We start from the raw sequence: 15504 nt of genomic DNA, 5'->3' as shown, positions 1-15504 counted from the left end.
GGTGAAAAATATATTTGTGTATATACGAGAGAGAGAGAGAGAGAGAACCCAATTGGCGTACCTCTAAAACCTCAAGGAAGTTCATCAAAATGGGGACTTCATACGTGAACTTTTTTTAAAGAGATTAAATGTTGAATACGCAATTTAAAATAATTACATGAGACTTGAGAGAGAGAGAGAGAGAGAGAGAGAGAGAGAGAGAGAGAGAGAGAGAGAGAGAGAGAGAGAGAGAGTCGACGAAACGAGGCTATCGACCAGTATAAAGCTGTTGACACATGCCACATTAAAAGTTAGCGTTAATGGGGAAATGTTGCTCGTCAGGGCTCCCCCTGCGAACTGGTTCAGTCGTCGATACTTAACGTCACTTCAAATTTAATGTCGCCTGTGACTTCTGTCTGTCTCTGTCTGTCTGTGCAATTTCCTGAAAATAACAGCAAGACTTGGCAGTAATACCGACGTGTCTTCGCAGCAGTTCTAAACGATGGTCGAACTGAGACGTTTGAGAATGCAGCTTGAATTATCCAAGCTGCAATGATTATGCCTGGTGCTCAGAGGAATATTTAAATATGAACAATTTTTCGTATCCTTTAAGAGAGCTTGTTACTGATGATAATGTCGATTTAAATACAGAGAATAGACGAAAAGATGTCAGAGTAAAAATGATGGTAAGAAGATTTAAGAAAGTCACAGACAATACCTTTCAGTTAGAGGGTCAAATTTCTTAGAAGTTAGTCTCCCTGAACAGGGAGATTACATGACAAATCTCTATCCTACAAGCTCAATGTACCAGCAATGTCTCTACTGAAGACTTGGTGATAAATGACTCAATTAAATGGGCAATTACTTCCAGCTCATGATCGTATGTCGTTTAATACCCAGGAATTACTATATACCAAGGTCGTTTGAACACGAACACCAGCAGATGACATTATGTAGAGTTGTTGAAGAGCTGCCACGCCCTCTTTTCAACTAAAAATGAGAGAGAGAGAGAGCCTTAGCCTTTGTCATGAGTACTGTAATATCACCAGAACAAACTTCTGTGTCACAGACTTGATGTGTTAGGACATGGATTCTCTCTCTCTCTCTCTCTCTCTCTCTCTCTCTCTCTCTCTCTCTCTCTTTACTTAACTCAAGGTACAACACAAGACGATTTGGGAGCGATTTCCAATAAAGTTTTCGTGCAAGCTGAAGGGAATAATTTACAATGACAAGCTTATCACTCACGAGTTACCTAGTTCAAGCTAGAATGGCGCTCAAACACACAACACACACACACACACACACACACACACACACAAATACCAATACATCAGCAACGTAGAACAAGAATGACTGATGGATAAATTTTCTGCAATGCTATTAACTGGCGTCACAACGACTACGGTCAATGACCACTTAACTTTTTGAGGACGAATATACAAGGCCACCTTAAGAGAGAAATGGTCAGAAATGTACTCTCGTCTCTGTTACACAGTTAAGTATCCTGGGCATCACTTAAGAATATAACAGCATATAGAATTTAGGCCCAAGGGCCAAGCGCTGGAACCTATGAGGTCATTCAGAGCTGAAACGGAAACTGACAGTAAAAAAATTTGAAAGGTGTAACAGGAGGAAATCTCGCAGTTGTACTGTGAATCAACTGTTAGGAGAGGGTGAAAAGTAAGATGGACGAAAGAGAATATGAACGGAGGTACAGTAAGAGGAATGAAAGGGGTTGCAGCTAGGGGCCGAAGGGACGCTGAAAACAACCTTATGTGATGCCTACAGAGCACCGCATGAGGTGCACTGACGGCACTAACTCCCCTACGGGGGGATATCACATGAGAGACGAACAGTTTCGTAGTGCAAAGTGACAAGTTCTCACAAATCACAAAATCACCAACATGATATTTCCAAGGACGCAAAGGCGTCGACCTAGACGTGACCAAAACGCATTGGAAAAGTGGTGTGCTTAAAGACTAACCTGGTTTATGCTGTATTTTAAAGTTTTAGAAAGAAAAAAGAAGTTAGTTCACAGAAAATTCCAAATGAGATCAGAGAATAAAAAAAAAAAGCCCACCGTACAGGCCACACCACTGAACCAATAAAGCTAAATAAAAACTATTTACCCGGACAAAAACATTTCAAAAAACAAAAATAAACGATGAAAAAACATCAACTCCAGAAGATTGATGAAATTCAGGACAATAAAAATCTATTCGAAAGAGGAGTCAATGACCCACACCCTCTTAGATACAATACGTGTTTGTCGGGGCCAATCCCTTCCAGGAATATGCACCAAGGTCATCCTCATCGATTTCGGAACCTTCAAGAAACTCCTACAAACACGAGCTGTCGCCTGAAGCCATTCCATATTGCAATAGGGATGTGTTTTTAACTCAATGCTAATGCTAAAGCAGCGAGGCTCTCTCTCTCTCTCTCTCTCTCTTTACACACACATATATATATATACATACATATATAAATGTTTATGTATAACTGAATCACGAAAATATGGAACGTGATGAATATATAAATAAAGACAAAATCCACGAAGAAAAGAGACACAAAGGAGTGCTGCAAGGACGTTGAGTCTCCTAAGTAAAGGACTAACGTCGAAAGGCCTTGCAGCACTTCGTGGAGTTTGTCTTCATAAATGTTTATACGTACAAAAGAAAAAATAATCCAAATACAAATCTATAAAAATACCATATAGCCTATAATCTCAACACAACACTAAAATCAAAACCATTCTCTTTTCTTGGTCACAATCACGGCAGCAGTACAGTAGTTGTGGCAACAGCTGATTTTGACAAGTCTCATGACACTGCTAACGCATCTATGACAACGTGACTTGTTTTGCTGGCTTCTTAATATTTTACTGAGCTACACTTCGGCCTCGTTCGGGTCGTCGAGGGAAAAGTCCCCGTAATGGGTACCGTTATGTGATTATATGTAGCCAGTGTTTTTGGTTCTTTGTCAAGTCCATTAAGGACCGAAAGGCAATGTTTGCTTTACAGCTCCTCTTTCTGTATTTCCCATTTTTTTTGTCTTCTGTAAAGGAAAATCATTGTGCCGGCTTTGTCTGTCCGTCCGCACTTTTCCTATCCGCCCTCAGATCTTAGAAACTACTGAGGCTAGAGGTCTGCAAATTGGTATGTTGATTACCCAACCCCAATCATCAAACATACCAAACTGCAGCCCGCTGGCCTCAGTAGTTTTTATTCTATTTAAGGTTAGAGCTAGCCATAACCGTGCGTTTGGCAACGATACAAGCCAGGCCACCACCGGCCCGTGCTTAAGGTTTCATGGACCGCGGCTCACACGGCATTATACCGAGACCACCGAAAGAAACTTCGGCGCATTTTTTACTTGTTACCTTCCCTTTCGTCTTTCGAATGAACACCATACTTGTTTGGAAGCTTGAATGTCAAGTCAATGGCCCCCGTGGTGGGTTTGTCCCATATGAATAGGGCTCTTCATCTTCTGACTAAAAAGAATGCTTTGGTAACAGAGTACCTGGAGAGCTGAAGCAGCCAAGACAGGATATGATATCTGAGTCATCTCGAGAAAGTAACGTTATCTCATAATCCTGTGCCATTAAGAAATCTCGGTCATCCCAGAATACCACGAATACGAAAACGAAGCTACCCCAAAATACTATATAAGAAGTCATGTTATCCCAAAATATTAAATGAGAAGTCATGTTATCCCAAAATATTAAATGAGAAATCAATGTTATCCCAAAATATTGAAAAGAAATCATGGTATCCCAAAATACTAAATAAGAAGTCATGTTGCCCCAAAATATTAAATAGGAAATCAATGTTATCCTAAAATATTACGAAGGTAAAAAATCAAGGCTATTGCAAAATACCGAGATATCAAAATTTTCATAAAATACAGTTTAAAAAAATCATGGTTATCTCAACAAAACACTAAGACAGCAAGAATTCAAGGCACCTACAAAAAAGCCGGTAAAAATTCAACATTATCCCAAATCACCAAGAGATAAATTACCCTAAAATCTTACAACAACAATCGATCAAAGTTATCCCAAAACATTAACACGGCACAAAGTCAATGTTATTCCCAACATATTGAAATAGTAATTAATCAAATCATCTCACAATACTAAAAGTTAATTAAATCAACCCCCACCTGAACCAATGCTGGTTCAATATTCATCCATAAATATTCAAAGTGGTCCAATAGCTGTTACCGGGAAGTCGTAATGGGAAGTTTAAATTTTAATTAAGGCCTTTATCTGGGCCATGTTGACCTCGCGGGTCATTTCACCCTCGATTTGGGGGTTGATAGAATCTGATGAAATGGATTTTAATCGATAAAATCATAAACGAGAGCAATTGTCATGGGTCAGAAAAACGAAGATAGATTACTATTTATGCAGAGCTCCGTTTTTTCAAATTTCTTTGCACGCATGCGCACTCATGCCACTTATGATGGATATCAAAACGATAAATATTTATAATAGTAGTCCCTCTTTTCATTATCTTAAGCTCTGAATGGAGCAAAGGACGCAAGTGCTTGGCTTTCTAGCCGACATTTCAAAAAATCAAATCAATTGAATTCTCTGTACGAAAAAAACACTTATATTGTTATAGAACTGAATATAGAATTTAGGCCAAAGGCCAAGCACTGGGACCAATAAGGTCATTCAGCGCTGAAACTTAAATTTACAGTAAAAGGTTAGAAAGGTGTAACAGGAGGAAAACCTCGCAGTTGCACTATGAATCAATTATTAGGAGAGGGTGGAAAGTCAGATGGAAGAAAGGGAATATGAAAGGAGGCACAGTAAAAGGAATGAAAGGGGTTACAACTAGGGGCCGAAGGCACGCTGCAAAGAAACGTAAGTAATGTCTACAATGCACCGCCTGAGGTGCACTGACGGCACACTAACCGCCCCCCTACGGGGAATATTATTATAAATGGGGAAATGAGGCTGGTGTTCAATATGCCACAGTAATATCCATCCTCTTTAATCTGCTGTTGATCAGGTCAGTCTCGAGATCCGTTCCAATAAAGTTTTCAAATACAAACTCGATGTTCAGCATAATTTGCTAAAGCTTTCATAATACGTCATGATATTTACACAGTTATTTAAGGTAATTTTCTTTATGTGGATCGAATAAATCGATCTCTATTACTCAATTGAAAGGCGAGACCGCTGCCAACCAAGCCACACAAGTCGAAAGAGAAGTTGGAACTTTTATGACTTGTGTGGTTTGGTTGGCAGCGGTCTCGTCTTTCAATTGAAAGACCTGGGTTCGATCCTGATGTGAGTCAAATTTATATATATATATATATATATATATATATATATATATATATATATATATATATATATATATATATATATATATATAATATATATATATATATATATATATATATATATATATATCAAATAAAAGAGCCCATAAAAAAAATGTGGAAAACAAAGGCTATATTTCAGAGACCAAACTGTCTCTCTCTCAGGCAGAAGAGAGAGAGTGTTTGGTCTCTGAAATATAGCCTTTATTTTTCCGCATTTTGGCCTTTTTATGGGCTCTTTATATTTGATGAAATTTTGTTTTAACAGAAAATATTTATATAGTATATATATATATATATATATATATATATATATATATATATATATATATATATATATATATATATATATATATATAAACATGTATATTAACACACACACATATATACAAACATAACCCAATCTCTCCGGCAACCGACCCAAAACAGCACTACGACAACAAAGCCATTTCAAGTTACATGCCAAAATTCGTCAGACGTCCATCACCTTGACGGCAAACAGCCGAAAGCCACAAAGAAATCCAATTTCTTTCTTCATCAAAAATCCGTTTCCACGACGAGAGAGAGAGAGAGAGAGAGAGAGAGAGAGAGAGAGAGAGAGAGAGAGAGAGAGAGAGAGAGATCATTAGCCCCCGCCATCCTCTCAAGGGAACCGAGTAGCGGATGAAATCCGTCTTTTCAATGGGTGGATGGAATCCGTCTCTTCAACGGCTTCAAAAGAGGATTTATAAACCATTAACGAAGACATCGTGAGCACGTAAGCTCATTAAGTATACAGTGCATTATTCACTTACATCTTTTATACGACACTTGACATTTCCCGGATGTTAGGGAGACCCCCCCTTTTTTTTTTTTCTCGCCTCCTTCATCAAAACCAGCAGTTTCTTGGCCTACGAACGTTCTCACTTTGCGGTGGGCTTCGTGCATCGTTACCTCATAATTTTTAACATTCAACTATATCGAAAAATTATTATTATTATTAAAAAAAATACTCATAGTAGCATGAGTCTTAAAATGGAGAAACGAATCCACAGTTGTGTGTATATACATAATATTTAAAGGTAATTCTGTACAGGTAGCTTTGAACAGGGGTACCGAACAAGTTCCCGAAAGCTACCTGTACAGATTTATTCTTTAAATATATGTACATATACATAACTGTGGATTTGTTTCTCCATTATTATTATTATTATTATTATTATTATTATTCATAAAAAACTCATATTCGCATGGGTCACTAAAATGGCGAAGAAATCCACAATGGGGTAAAAGTGTAAAAATATACATTATTTAAACTTCTATTTTTAATATATATTTACACTTATTATTTAAACTTCTATTTTTAATATATATTTACACTTATTATTTAAACTTCTATTTTTAATATATATTTACACTTATTATTTAAACTTCTATTTTTAATATATATTTACACTTATTATTTAAACTTCTATTTTTAATATATATTTACACTTATTATTTAAACTTCTATTTTTAATATATATTTACACTTATTATTTAAACTTCTATTTTTAATATATATTTACACTTACAGCACTGTGGATTTCTTCACCATTATTATTATTATTATTATTATTATTATTATTATTATTATTATTATTATTATTATTCAGAAAATGAACCTATTCATACGGAACAAGTCCACAGTGGGCACTGACTTGAAATTCATATTATTATTATTATTATTATTATTATTATTATTATTATTATTATTATTATTATTATTATTATTATTATTATTATTATTATCATTATTATTATATATGTCGTGCACTCATACAATCATACCCAAAGATACTATAACAAAAGGATCTAAAAGGCAATTTCCAACTACTGGGACATTACGTACCGTCTCCAAGCTTCGACCTTCACCCTGTTATACCTTTATACTTACGTAAGCAAGTCAGCCAGTTACTTCTCCCGTCCTCCACATTCTGATTCAAAGCACGACCACACCTGTTTCTATTTAGGAATTTAACAATGCCTTTATTTTCGCGGCCAAATTTTTCAACAGCAATCGTTACCAACTTCCTCTTGCTCGACAAAAATCTTTTGCAGATTTCTGTATTCTTTGAGTATTCACTACGAGAGCGGACTTGCCAGATGGTCAATTATTTTCCTGTCAAATTACTGGGTTCTAACCAAGATTCTTTTTCTCCCTAGATCTTAAAACGATATACTTACTAAAATACGAGTCTACGCTTCATTCATAGGTATGCTTTCTGTGTTTGTCTCCTTCAAAGCTGGGCTAGATACGGGTACACGACTGACATACCTATCAACCATCTCATAAAAAAATTTCCCTTGTATTTACAACCTCTCCTTATTTCTCAATACTTCAAGTGTATCCATACACCCGCTGATAACAGGCCGCCTCAGAATTACATATATTACATCAAGTTCAACCTAACTGAATATTTACAACAAAGAACGCAAACCATATCAGAGATGGGAGTTAAGAAACCTGGGCGAGCCTGAATCATCTCCATTCCGGTACCTTTCATTATTAAAAATCAAAGGACAACTGGCTATCTCGCAGCGACAACAGTCGTTTCACATTCCACTGTGATATTCAAACACCAATACCACCACATTTCTAAGCTATATAACTATATGGAGACCTGACCCCGATTTCAACCACCAAATGGAATTGCTAATAACTACATTACCATGCACAGCTGTGCACTCTCGTCCATAAACTAATCATGAGAGCGCGAATTAAAGCCCAGTAAAATAACTATATATTTAATACTTAGAATAATATTCTCGTCATTCGTATGTGACAAGTTCAACCTCCCACCGTCCGGAAGGAATAGTTTTCAGTTTTTCAGCTCCATCTCCCATAAGTCATTTTTCAAGAGAGTCCCCCCGTCTGCAAATTCCTGTGATGTGTTAGTATTGCACCAGCCCCGGTTTTTTGCCATGCCCACAGGTTAGGTTAGGTTAGGTTGGATTTGATTTAGTTAGGTGTGGGCAACATAATGAGATTATTTTCAAAAAAATTCTATGGTTAGTTTTTAAGATATGGCGTCCCGCTTTTTTCAGGAAAGGTCCCGATACTCGGTTACATCTCGGGAAGATGCCCCCTTCTAAACTCTTGAAGAAATTAAAAACTCGAACAATTTAAGCCAGGAAGGGGGGGGGGAATACGTACTGGAAATTTAAAAATTTACTTTTAATAGTATTTTCGTAATTTCAGGCACATATCTATATCATCTGCTTCTCTATAACACTTGAATTTAACCCCATATTACTATTCACAAGTGTATTCCTGACTCATAATGAAGATGTCATAAAGTCTCATTAATTACCCTGACTGATTACTCCAAAAACCTACCTGCTAAATCTACCACAGCTCTACAGATGAAACATCACTCGGCCTGAACCAGAGACTTTCAAACGCATTCACATATTCCGCGCCTTTACAAAGAAATATATATAAAGAAAATAACCTTTAAAATTTATGACTACCATGCGTGTGCAGTATTTCACCACAATGAGCCCTGCTGTATAACATTTAGAACTATTATAAAATTTCTGTTGTTTTCTTTTTATGAGCCATTTAAAGAGCAGGCAATAAACCTTGAGTTTTTTTTTTTTGTTAAAGCAGTATACAAAATTATTAAGAGACTCATGCAATGTATAAAGACAATTTCAATGACCACTGACATACAAGGCATCATTCAATTTTCTGCCTCCCAAGTTGTTTATCAGAGAGAGAGAGAGAGAGAGAGAGAGAGAGAGAGAGAGAGAGAGAGAGAGAGAGAGAGAGAGAGAGAGCACGCTATACTGTTTTGCAAGTAACGAAATTTTAAGCAGACGTAAATAACAGGGCAAAAAAAAAAAGAAAATAGCCTTGTAAGTGCAGGACAAATATAACACTTTCAAGGTCACCTCATTTTGCCTCCCACAGAATAAACTTCTTTAAAGGAAATATGCGAACTGAGACGAAATTGAACACAATACGACAAGTAGAAACGGCGCATTCGAGTTTTCCGTACAGCGTGTAATGCTGTACGAAACTCCCAGTCACGGACCGCGAAACTCTCAGCCCGACCCACGAAAAGATCATAGTTAACTTTAACCTTAAATAAAATAAAAACAACTGAGGCTAGAGGGCTGCAATTTGGTATGTTAGATGATTGGAGGGTGGATGATCAACATACCAATTTGCAGCCCTCTAGCCTAACAGTTCTCTTTTACATAAAACTAAAAGTTGCCACATTTGTCAACATCCAATAAAGGTGTTCCACTGGACGTAAGCAGCAGCTGTGTAACTAAAACCGCCGACATATTTAGGCACAAACTCACACCCTAGGCCCGTGATTAGCAAAGTAAAGAAACACAGAAAGGAAAAATTCAACGTATAGGCCTAAATTTTCAAAGATAATTTGGGTCTGAGTGGGCTGAAATATACTTTAAATTTTGGAATTAATACAACATTCAGCAAAAGCGTTGTCAAATATTAAAGGTACAGATATACAGTATAAGTAATTAGTTATTTATAGAGTCTTTGTAATGTGACGTCATATTAAATCACTGTTTTTATTCTCGTCTGTGTGAAGGATGACACAACAATCTGAGGACTCATTAAACCAGGCGCTCATTAACTGCCCAAAAACCTATCTCTTCCGTAAAATCATTTATAGGAGCGCGAGGAGTGAGTTTCAACGCCAATCTCTCTCTCTCTCTCTCTCTCTCTCTCTCTCACTGCACTTTGGCATCTAGAGTAACATTCTTTAAAATTCTCTCTCTCTCTCCCTCTCTCTATAGACAACATTCTTTAAAAATCTCTCTCTCTCTCTCTCTCTCTCTCTTTTCTTTCTTAGACAACATTCTTTAAAAATCTCTCTCTCTCTCTCTCTCTCTCTCTCTCTCTCTCTCTCTGCGTGTATGTGTTTGTGTGTGTCTGCACGTTCTACAGTATATTGAGAGGTTCAAGCGAAGATGCAATGCATTGCTACCCTAGTACTATTCTCCCTGCATTTTAATACATTTTTATCTATTAATTTAGTTTTTCTTTTTTAATAAGTGGAATCTCCTTCTTTATATATTCCCCTTTACCGCCTCTTACTTCTTCCTAATGAACACCATATTCTTTGGAAGCTTGAATTCCAAGTCAATGGCCCCTGTGGTGGGCTTGTTCCATTTGAGCAAGATTCATCTTCTCAATAATAATAATAATAATAATAATAATAATAATAATAATAATAATAATAATAATAATTAATATTAATAAAAATTAATATCTTCGACTTTTGATACTTTTATAAATAAAACCCATACAATGAACTTTGGCATTTTACTTAACTCTGTTGCTGAAGAAGAAAAAGGGATAATTAGAAGAGTTGAACGAATGATCTACAAGATTAATGCAACCAAGGCTGCCATCATATTTAACAAAACAATAATAATAATAACAATAATCTTTGGAAGCTTGAATTTCAAGTCAATGGCCCCTTTGGTGGGCTTGTTCTATATGAACAGGGTTCATCGTCTGAATAATAATAATAATAATAATAATAATAATAATAATAATAATAATAATAATAATAATAATAAAAATCATCATCATCATCGTGCCAAAATCAACCAAATTTGAGCTAAACTTGAGTCACGCATCATGACGTTTTATCAGCCGTAAATTCCTCCTATAACGTGTAATTACCAACAAATGTTCGCAAGATAATTGGGCTCTCACACCAACTTGTAAATTGGATACACAGGTGCGCGAGAATACACTTGCATACGAAAATACGTATACTTTCCAAAACCACTTTTAATTCTTTTCAGATAGTTCAAAGACACACACGCACTGCTTATGAGTATGTCGTTAATACATTAAAAATACCTGCAGTACATAAACGATAACAATAATGTTATTCGGGAAAAACATGTTTCCGGATTTCTAAACTCGCATTGTAGACATCTCCAGAGTTTCTCCTATGGTGTAACAAACGACACCGTTGCAGAACCCAACTAAACCACACAAACAAACATACGCACATAAACGCCCGCAAACTCGCACAAACTGCAACGCTCTTCTCCGTAACACAAACCATCGCCATTCAAAACGAATATATTACATTATACGAAGACCTTCCGTCCGTTCCATTACGCGGTATGAAATACGGTCATTATATTCTCATCGGAATTACAATGATATGCCATAAATCATCATCCAATTTCTGTTATGGTCTTGATTTCAGAAGGGCTATCAAACCGAGCAGCCGAATTCATTGTATCAGAGAATTCGTCGTATCTGTTTCGTATGATTAGGTATGGTTTTGATTCCTCAAATAATAATAATAATAATAATAATAATAAATAATAGTAATAATAATAATAATAATAATAATAATAATATAATAATAATAATAATAATAATAATAATGTGTAATAAAAATCCACAATTATATAGTAAATATATTACTTTGTAAAATATGTATATATTTACTATATAACTGTGATTTTTATTACAAGACTGTTTTTAAAATTGTGAATCTGCAATAATAATAATAATAATAATTCCTAATAATAATAATAATAATAATAATAATAATAATAATAATAATAATAATAATAATAGTCCTGTTAAATAGGACGGCTGCTGAATCTGAGTTAATTCTATACTGAGTTTCTCCCTTCTAATAATAATAATAATAATAATAATAATAATAATATGATGATGATGATGATGATGGTGCCAGTAATCAGCCACTTTGGACTGACGATGGCTGACTCAGAACTGAAAACTAGAAAACACATGACAGTACAAAAGCACTACACCCAAGAGCAAACACAGACAGACTTTAACACTTTCATTTCTAAGAGACACTGCGTCAACATCGAGAGCAAACTGGGGCAATTCTGGAAACCAGTGAAGACAATGGACTAAGACTGGTCGAAGGACTGATAAAAGCATCGAAGACCCAGAAAGATACAGGTCAGTCGAACGAAAAACAGAACAGAGAATGCCATTTAACCAATTCCACAGTACATGAAAGACAAAAGAACTGGCTGACGAAACATGAATGGCTAAGATTCAGAGAACTCATTTATTAAAGAGGGATTTCAGCGGCACAAGATCAGGCCCTATGATAGATTCTATGTCCAAAGAACAATTGATGGAAATAAAATCTCACGCATAGGCAGGAAGTTGATATAAAGACTAGACCATAAACCACATATAGAATAAAATACGTTTGCACAGAACCAGTAAAAACTTTCAGTAGCAAAACCCTCCACTGGAGCCTCAAGAGACACCAGCTATAGCTTGGATGCAATAAGTGGTACATTCACCAACCTGAAAAGGAGTGATAAAAATGATTAGGCAAAGATCCTCTGGGACTCTGGCATCAGAACAGATAGGGTGATACTTGCCAATAGACCAGACGTGACGTTGATTGACAAAATCAGAGGAAAGTTCACTCATTGATGTCGCAATACCATGGGACACCAGAGTAGATGATTCAGAGAGAGAAAAAAATTGATAAGCATCAAGACCTGAAAATCGAAATACGGTTTGGAATATGTAACAGAAATTGTACCCAAATCACAAACACTTGCACGATCCCAAGATCCCTTGTTAAGGAATCTGGAAAACTAGATGGAAGTAGCTCCAGGACTCATGCAGAAAAGTGTGCTACAGAAAAGCGCACGTAGTGAGAAAAGTGATGGACTTGGAGGCAGGATGCAACCCGAACCCCACACTATAAAAACCACCCAGTCGAATGGGATGACTGTGATAGACAAAAAAAAATAATAAATAAATAAATAAATAAATAAATAAATAAATAAATAAAAACTAAACAAATAAATATATAATAACAACAATAATAATAATAATGTTAAATAGGATGGCTGCAAATTTTGAGTTAATTTTAAATAGAGTCTCCTGCATCTTCCTTATAATAATATAATAATAATAATGTTAAATAGGATGGCTGCAAATTTCGAGTTAATTTTAAATTGAGTCTCCTGTATCTTCCTTATAATAATAATAATAATAATAATAATAATAATAATAATAATAATAATAATAATAATAATAGGATGGTTGCAAAATTTGAGCTAATTTTAAATTGAGTCACCAATGATGATGATGATGGTGATACCGCCATTTTGGACTGTATGGTCCAGAATTAAAAGAAAATCGTGAAAACTTACTTAATTCCAATTTCCCTTTCATTTCTGAGACACTGAAATTCCTCAAACTACGCGTTTCCCGTACGAACACAAAGGACCGACTGGTCGCTGTATACTGGCATCGCAAGAACTAAGGTCGTCGGCGTCGGAAGCAATTTAAGATTCCACTGAATAAAAACAGAAACTGCTGGGAAACTTTATTCAAGATTCAAGAAATATTTATTAAAGCATTTCATTCAAGTCACGTGTATAGATTCTATGAGGTATTTATAGAATAAAATACTTCTACGCGCTAGACTTGATATAAATTCTATGAGGTATTTATAGAATAAAATACTTCTACGCGCCAGACTTGAAACACTTTAAATTAAAACTGGGATCAAAACACAGTAAGAATGGATGAATAGACCTTACATTCATCCTACTACATAAAAAGTGGTGCTATTGATAAAAATGAATGGACAAAATCTACATCAAATAAACTGCAAAAACTGGGAACTGAATTGAATTGAATATAGAATTTACAAAAACTGACCTAGAGGTCATTCAGATAAATTGACAGTAAAGGGTTTGAAAGGATGTAACAGGAGGAAAATAAAAGTTGCACTGGATCAGATCAATTGTTGGATGGATGGGTGGAAAGTAAGATGGAAGGAAGAGAGTGTGAAAGGACTGGGACTGGTAAAAGGAACGAAAGGGGGTTCAGGTAGGGGCCTAAAGAAGGCACGCTGCAAAGAACTGTGACCTTGCACTGTTGAGGTGCACTGAGTGGCTAACCCATCTACAGGGATGTGAAAATTGTTAAAAACGGATGAATGAGTTTTAAGATCGTTAAACTGCATATAAAATCTGGCAAAAAGATATTAAGTCTGAATAAAACAATAAAACTATATAAAAGGGATAAAACTGATGAAAATGACAATGAGTGGGTGAAGTTTACATTAAATAAATCGTATGCAAAGTTGGTAAAGCGTAAAAAAAATGGATGAATGACTCTTATGACCATTAAACTGCATATCAAAACTGACAAAAAATGATAGACAGTTAGATATATGGATAGAAAGATAGACAGATAAATGGATAGATAGATAGTTAGATAGATGAATAGATAGATAGATAGATAGATAGATAGATAGATAGATGGAAAGATAGATAGATAGATAGATAGATAGATGGATGGATGATAGACAGATACATAGGATAGATAAATAGATGGATGGATGGACAGATAGATAGATAGACAGATAGATAGATGGATGGACGGACGATAGATAGATACATAAAAGGATAGATGAATAGATGGATGGATGGTATTCACGCCCAAAGCCCTAACACTGGGACTGTCTTTATCAAAACTGACAAAAAATGACAGATCGATAAATACATAGATATATGGATGGAAAGATAGACAGATAGGTGGATGGACGACAGATAGATAAAATAGATGGATCAGATGAATAGATGGATGGATGGCGTTCAAGCCCAGAGCTCAAACACTGGGACTGGGAAGGACAAGGTCACTCAGCTATGAACGCCGGGGTTCCCAAGAGGACTGTGACCTTCCTGTTGAAGAGAGTGGCTGACTTCAACTGCTGTATCTCCTCCAACGAAGGCATTTTTACCCTGCTCAGTTCTCTTCGTATAAAATTACATCCATATTTATATGAGGCAGGTTTCTGTCTTTATTGATGTCAGTTGTCTTCGAGCAAGATAAAACTATCAACAGAAAGAAAGAATGAATTTCCTTACATGTCCACTTTTCTCCGAATAAACTTATAAGCAAAAAATGGGAATAATATGTTTCACGTTAAAAGAAAAGAAGAAGAAGATACATGGTCATCATTAAAAATTGTCATTATCATCGATAAAAAATATATCTCGTTCAACATAGGTGAGTATAAAATATGAACTATTTTATATCATGATGGGTAGTTTGAAACAATTTTATATTACTTATGCGGACAATTTTTTTTTCTCATTTTCCGTAAAAAACGAAACCCTTTTTCAGTATTTTATGAAAAA

At 35.6% G+C, this 15504-nt stretch overlaps 1 protein-coding gene across 8 annotated transcripts in view; it reads right to left on the bottom strand.

Annotated features, from left to right (window-relative positions):
* SPoCk (secretory pathway calcium atpase) overlaps positions 1-15504 on the bottom strand; it is a 116408-nt gene that overhangs the window by 37635 nt on the left and 63269 nt on the right. Inside the window, exon 1 of one of the 8 annotated variants that reach the window (XM_067091218.1) lies at positions 8672-8754. The exons of the other annotated variants lie outside the window; for them this stretch is intronic. The gene's annotated coding sequence lies outside the window, so the exon portion shown is untranslated. Of the gene's footprint in view, positions 1-8671; positions 8755-15504 lie in introns of those variants that run through there. 8 annotated transcript variants of the gene reach the window in all.

This window comes from Macrobrachium rosenbergii, chromosome 48 (genome assembly GCF_040412425.1).
Source record: "Macrobrachium rosenbergii isolate ZJJX-2024 chromosome 48, ASM4041242v1, whole genome shotgun sequence".
NCBI lineage: Eukaryota > Metazoa > Arthropoda > Malacostraca > Decapoda > Palaemonidae > Macrobrachium > Macrobrachium rosenbergii.
Note: the sequence above shows the minus strand (reverse complement) of the source record. Positions and strands in the feature narration are given on the sequence as shown.